Source organism: Cupressus sempervirens, chromosome 6 (assembly GCF_028749045.1).
Source record: "Cupressus sempervirens isolate cs-2001-9-10 chromosome 6, ASM2874904v1, whole genome shotgun sequence".
Classification (NCBI taxonomy): domain Eukaryota; kingdom Viridiplantae; phylum Streptophyta; class Pinopsida; order Cupressales; family Cupressaceae; genus Cupressus; species Cupressus sempervirens.
Window position 1 is genome coordinate 228,059,364 of NC_143123.1, and position 7,761 is coordinate 228,067,124.

Sequence of the window (7,761 nt, forward strand, 5' to 3'; positions counted from 1 at the left end):
TCTTTATTTCTGAGGCTTTCTACAAGCATGTACACCATGTGTTTCCATAAATGACAATAATTACATATCTTCATTAGCCAATTATCAAAAATCTCCCCCTTTGGCACTGATGGCAACAAAATAGGGAAAAATGGCTAAGTAACAAAAACTTGTCCAAACATTACAGTATCAATTAATTGATCATCTTTTACAACTAATTACAACTTACACATGCTCCCCCTTTCGATATGATTTCATACCTTACCTTACAATTTTATTATGCATCTTCTCCCCCTTTGACATCAATGACAAAGGTTCGAATGTCAAAAACTATTAGAATTTTTTGTCTATTATAAAATACTTTGTTCATCTGCCTTAAGTTGATAATGTCTTCATGTAATTGTCAAAACTTGCCTTGAGACTATTTAGACCTTTTACCCAAGTGTCCTTGGCTATTTTAGCAAAAGTGAGAATTGTGCATAGGGTATATGATGCAATTTCCACTGCATTGATATCGAAATATAAGAAATTTGAATGTGTCCTTGGCTTCGACACATTCCTCCAACCATCTCTCAATAGTTGATATCTTCAGAGCAATAGACTCTGAATTTCGATAATCTCTTCAAATTTTGTTCTTTCTCAAGTTCCAATTTCTTGATATCACTGTGAATATTTTCAGCCACTTTTCCTTCAAAGTAATCAACTTTTTTGGAAGGTTGTTGTATCTGGCTTGTTAGAGATTCTAGCTCACTCAACTTTCCTTCAATCTTGCTGTCAAAATCCTTGGTCAACTTATGAGATAAAGTACACTTAATGTACAATACCTTTCCATCTTGTTGACATCTCCAAAGTTCCTTGATACAAGTATCAAGACTTAGCAAATCATTCTTGATGTTCTAAAAAATTGTGCTAAATAGATTAGCATCATGAGAAATCAAGGGCCTTGGATTCTACAACATTCAATAAATTTGTAAATTCCTCATCAAAAGACTTTAATACTGCTTGTGCCTTCTGTTTGGGATCTGCCTCTGTATGCTTGACTGCCAAAGTACTATGTAATATATTAGTTACCTCCATTAAGATTCTTTGTCAGCTCTTTACTTTCCTATTCTTCTCAATTAGTTTTGTTAGAGATGAGATCAAGTCAGTTTGATCATCATCATCACTTGTTAGGCTAGAAGTAAAAGTGGAGTAGATAAACTAGATGGTTTAGTTCCATCTTTTCTTTGCTTCTTCTCTGCTACCTCCTTAGCTCTTTTCTATTTTTTATCTTTCTCTTCCTTTTCTTTTCTTTCCTTCTCTTCCTTCTGTATTCTTTTCTTGTCTTCTTCAACTACTCTTCTTTTCATTTCTTCTTCAAACAATTTTTTGTTGGCTTCTTTGATCTTTCTCTTTTCTACCTCTAATTGCCTCTTTTCTTCTTCAATTTGTTTCAACTAATCCTAAATAACCTCAGCCTAAGATTTAGGTTGACTAAAAATTTCAAAAGGGTTAGTGTCATCAATGTTAATGGTAACATTGGTCTAGTCAATCTTCATAGTGTCACCACTCACTGACACTTCTAAAGTTTTAGGTGTTGGTGTAGGTGTTTTCTTTGACTCTATTTTCATCTAATTGATAGCTATAATTGTTTCACTCCTTATTGTATCCTTCTCACCCACGATAAATAGAAATGGTCTCACCTTGTTCCTCAAGTAAGGTGCCAATTTGTTCAACAATTTCTTGACTTCTTCCTCATCATCTATTTTGCATATAGTCCTTGACATGGACTTCCAGATTTCTATATCCTCTTCTCGAGCTGGTGATTTCTTCTCTATAAGTTTGTCATAGACTTTTTGATTTACCATACCTTCAATATTCTCAAGTTTCAAATTGTTAGCAATCATATATCTCATAGTAGAGATATCAATATGATATTTCTCAATATCATTATATAAATCATAAAAAAATTTAATCTGAATGAAGTTCCCTTCATTTGCAATGGCTGAGCTGATCTTCTCAATCTTCAGCTTCCAAGGTTTCTTTGCTTTTCCTGGTAACTATTTAGAAATAGTAACTATTTCTGCATGTTTAACTTCTTCTTCTTCTTCTTCTTCTTCTTTATTGGATTCCACAATTTTCAACAATGACTTCTATCTTTTCAACAATTGAAATCTGTAACATGATTAAATGACTTATTTGTACAATTTCTTTTCATATGACCTATTTCATTACATGAAAAATACTTACCTCTAAATGCATACCTGGTTTCCTTCGGAGATTCAGCTTGCTTTGGTTCATCCAATATATCTACTTCCTTGTCTTATCCAACTTCTTTAGGTTTATCATAAGATTGATTGGATTCAATCTTATCATCAAATTTATTTTTCTCTTTCAAATCTAATTTACTTTCAGGTTTCTTTGTAGACATGTTAAATAAATAACCAATACTAGTCTTATCATAAGTAGGTCTTTGTATTAGCATTGAATCATCAATATTTTCTCTAATAGAATAAAGCTTTTCAAGTTGTTGCTTGCATTGAGTTAGTTCACCTTTCACAATAGTGTTGTACTTATGAAGTTCTTCATAATCTTCTTTCAATGTTTCAAACTCAGATGTCTTCTTTGCTAGACTTGCTCTAAGATCTAAATTTTTAGTCTTCAAATTAGATTCAACTTTGCTAGGATCACTCTTCAAACTTAACTTTAGATTGGTAATCTTTAATTTATGCTTCAAGATCTTGTACTCTGTCTTCAATTTTGAATAATCATCATCACTAGTTTCAAATTCAGTAGATTCAAGCTTGAATTTGAGATGTTCAATCTTGTCCTTTAATTGTCCAATATATACTTTGGAGTCTTCATATCTATCTTTCAACTTATCTCTTTCTTCAGTAAGGAGATTAATTTGTTCAGATGCCTCTTCAAGGTTCTTCATCAATTGCTCCATATCCATATGGATCTTACTCAACTTGTTAAGCCTCTTCTAAGTAACTGTGCTCTAATACCAATTGTTATAAATAGGAATTACTGGAGGGGGGTGAATCAATAATCTACAAACTTTAGTCGCAACTAGATATTATTTATTACTTTGAACCATACATAAGAAAGTAAACAAGTAATGTTGAACAATAACAGTAACCATGTACAAAGATAACTCATAACACTATATTTTGTAACTAGGGAAACCTTGGCCAAGGGAAAACCCTGGTAGGAATGATACCCACTAGATAATATACTGATATATATGTTCCTTGTTAGAGGATGGACCCTGTTAGGAGTCAATGAGGAAATTCAGTATAGAGAGTCCCTCTTAGGAGACTTTGAATCCCTGTTAGGAGTTGTACTACAATAGATGCAAGAAGAGCTCACTTCCCAAACATGCACTTCCAATTACAAGAAGAGCTCATTGCCTAAACAAGTAATTAGTCTTCCAAATATATAGGTGATGTAGCTTCTTTCTTGATTGATCTCTGATCATAGCTCAATCTCGGATCACAAAATTAGGTTCTCAAAACTTTGCATATATCGCTTCACAAAATTTTGCATATCACTTACCACAATACAAAATGTACACTTGCAACACACATGAATTTGCAAAATGTCCTTTGAATAAGTACCATGTCTTTTCACAAATTGTTGCTAGGTCAACTAAGACCATAATATACTTTTCCAACTTAGAGTAAACATCTAGGATGTCGGACCCTAATTGGTTGAGTAATTATTTTGTAAATAAAATAATTCCTTTACCTTTAATTTCATTGTTTTATTTCACTTGTAAAATGTGAATATATCTTTTCTGTTTTGTTTGTACTAATGTCTGAGGTTATACACATCATCATCAACATGTATATTGTCTCCATCTAACTTCGCTAGTCATAATATGGTGTCAGTAACAAGTTACATACAAAATAATACATTGTTGTAAACCAATTTCATACTTAGACAAAATTTTTGGTATCAAAAAACTAAGTATCTTTATTTTTGAGGTTTTCTACAAGCATGTACATCATGTGTTGTCATAAATGATAACAATTACATATCTTCATTAGCCAATTGTCAACAAGGTCAACATAAGCCTTTTTGGTGAAAGGGATGGCTCAAGGTTTGCTCAACCTTGGAGAAAGGAAAGGGGGACAAGTGTGTAAGAGTGTAAGACTTCTTGAATAAAATAATAAAATAATAAAATGGAATTTTTCTTGGATCTTGAGTTTCTCACACATATGTGAGCAAACACTTAGGGGGTAAAGTGTGTTTAGAAAGGTGTTTAGGATTAATTAAGTGAGATTAATTAATGGGTAAGCTTAGAAGGATGAGTGAGATTGGTGTAGACTAGGTTTTAGGATGAGATTAAGATTAAATTAAATAGGATTTTACTTAATCGTGGGATTAAAAATTTTAATAAAGTGGAGGGAATTAAATAAATTGAGATTGATTTAAAAGGGGATTTTATGGAGCACTATGTATCAAATAAATTTAATACATTAGAGGGAATGTATTTAAATTAAAGTTAAATACATTAGGGAAATTAACCTATTTAATTAAATAAATTTAATAATATGACAAATATAATTAATTATAATGTCAAAGGAAATATTAAATAAATTAATATAGTGTTTGTGACAATTTTAATTGTAGGAACACACAGATCCACAGTATCATGTAGATCCTTAACCACATCAACAACATCCAACTCCACACCAGTAGCAACATCCATATCAACAGTAATTGGTACATCCTCAATCATTTCAACAGCAACATATGAATGCAAATCCATATTAGCAACTATATCTAAATCCTCATCCACATGTAAATCTGCATAATTAGAAATCTCATCATCCACAATAAGATGCTCTGCAATTTTCATGTTAGATCCAACCAATTGATCATGGAAACAAATCTCCTTTCCAATCTCAACAAGGTTAGGAATCTCTTTTGCAATCTTAGGTATCTCAACAACAACAACAAGTTACTCTGCAAGTTTCATATCAAATTCCACAAACCGATCAACAAAACCAACCATACATACCTCTTTAATTTTAGCAAAATCATCCTTTACCTCTTCCTCAACAACAAATTGTCTTCTTCTCTACAAAATCTTCTTAACTGACCAGACCACTCTCTTTCGAATCGATAGACTCTAGCTCCATAAATCTATGTGAAACTCAACTATCCCTTCCTTAACTCGATCAATCAAACTAGCTTCCAACTGAGTAGACATCTCTGAAATCTTCTTCTCCACTGCATCACAAATATTTGCAATCATACTAAGGTCCAACCTTCTTGAAGACATCTTCCAAGATCTTCGCAAACCCTTTGCAACAAATCCATGCTCTTAATAATCGCCAACAAGATCAAACTTTCAATCAACAAAATCAAATTACCATCTTTGCAACCATCAATCCGTTTGCAAGTCCTCTACAATTATAAGTCATAACCTCAATTTTCCACCTCACAACAAAGATATCTAGGACTTCAGAAGGAACAATCCACCACAAGATCGATCAAATCCAATCATGATCAGATAATCTTCACCCTAGGTCCTGGTGCAAATTGCCTCACATTCAGTGATCTTCCCACACGCTCAAGAACTCCAGCTCTTATACCACTTGATGTAGTACAAGGTAGGAGAATTTCCAATTTAGATTTCCCAGCCCCTAGCAATAACCACATAGTGGAAACACAACACAAGATATAATATATGATATCAGATGCAATTCTTTATTCATAAAACAATTGATTACATGCAATGTGTTGGGCTATAAAGCTTTCCCAGTTACGGCCAAATACAAAGCAAGTAATAGCTCTACAAGATCCTTCAAGATCCAACCCAAACCCTAGCTAGTCCAAATCTACACTCTGGTAAAAACCTCCAAGGAAAATCTAAACTTGTTCTTGCAAGCCACCAAGCAATCTCCTTGTTTCCCAAGTTGCAGCTACTAGCTCTTCTCAAACTTCACTCATCTACTTCATCCTCTTCTCCAAGATTCTATACAAGAAGATATCACACCTTGAGAGCTTGATTACAAATGCTCATATGCCTTGCTTAAATAGGCACTTACCAACCAAGATATTACAAACACAACCAATTTAGGATAAAAGGTAAATGCAACTACCTTACAACAAATATTAAATTCCCACCCCAATTACAACTAAGCACCACCATGTGGCCAATTAGAAAATTTTATTGCTTTTGTGGATCACAACAAATATTAAATGCATAATTTAGGGAACTTTCCACAAACTTCTAAAATTCCACCTACACGCCTCGATAAATGGAATGACAACTATTTTCTTATTTTTCTTTTTATGCCACCCATGCACCTTGGTAAATGAAAAAATATTTTTCTCCATTTTTCAATTTTTCATTTTTTTAATATTTTTCCTCCAATTTTTGTCACTTCCTCTCTCCTCCAATTTTTTTTAAATTTATCACACCCCCTTTTATTTTGTGATGCAAGATGCTCCTACATCACTTAATGATCTAAGTGTGAAGCTCCTTAAGAGAGGGCCAAAATCCTCTAAATTGAAAAATAACCACATCCATCTCAAGGGTCGTAATCATTTTCTCAATCTCTAAAATTATATCTTTATCCAATCAACTACAATAGATTTACGTGCAGGAAAAGGTTTAGAAATTGAAAACTTAGTGCTATCCTTGAAACCCCCACCTTTGCATATAGATTAGACGTAAGAAGGTCCCTTTGTGCCCCCCAAACCCCCACAACAACCTCCTTCCAAGCCATAGCTTCCTAAAGAATTGCTTCATTAGCAACAAATTAAGCTAATGGAAACTTGATCAAATTCCCCTTCGCCTAACAAGTCCCAAGCCTAGAAACTAGAGGAGTGATAGGGGATAAGACCTTACCAACTCCCTAGTCATCGAGAGAGGAGGGAGCAAGCAATTGGAATCAACAGATGTCGAAGCCTTAGCACCAACAGAGGTGCACCCAGGCATGCAAGAAATAGCCTCGATAGCCTCAATGACAACATCAACAACATTAGGGCTAGATCCAATTGCCAAAACAATTGGAGGAACCAGTGATAGGAAAAGTTGCAGGCAAGTGCGTGTAGGAGATTTTAAAATTGTCATGTGTGCATGTATAGATGGAGATCTTAGACATTGGTCTAAAGTTAACTAGAATATACAAACCTATTTATACAACAGATGCTCCAAAATGACCATCATTTACATGCTTATCTCAAATTTGGGAAAGACTACTCAAGTTTTGTATACAAAGTTTTGGGGCAATTATATTCTAGATAAAGCTCAATGAGTTTTTTTTCCTAGGTTAACCAAAATGTTCATTGTAGACTTGTACATAATGTTATTTAACAAGATAATGATTAAATAACCTTAAGAGCTAGATATTTGTAAGTATTTATCGCCCTTGAAAGAAACTCTTATGACTTCATCATGACGTTTCTTTTTCACATTTTCTAGATTCCACCGTGTAAACTTCATAATAGCCTTCCAAAGATTTCTTATTTATTGCCTCTACACCATCTTAAGTGTTTGAAATGGGGCTAAATTTACCATATTTGTATTTGGATGCATGTGAATATGAGGAAAACATTAAGAGGATTAAGGTATACAAAAATCCACAAACAAAAATTAATTATGATAAAATTTCAACTAGATCTCATTGTACTCTATAAATCAATAAAAATTGGGGGAAGTAAACATAATATCATTAATGCCAACCACGAAATCAAATAAACAAATGATAAAATAAACAAAATCCAATGGTGACACTTTTTCTTATTTTTCTATTGTTATGTTGCTCTCATACACTAAAAAAG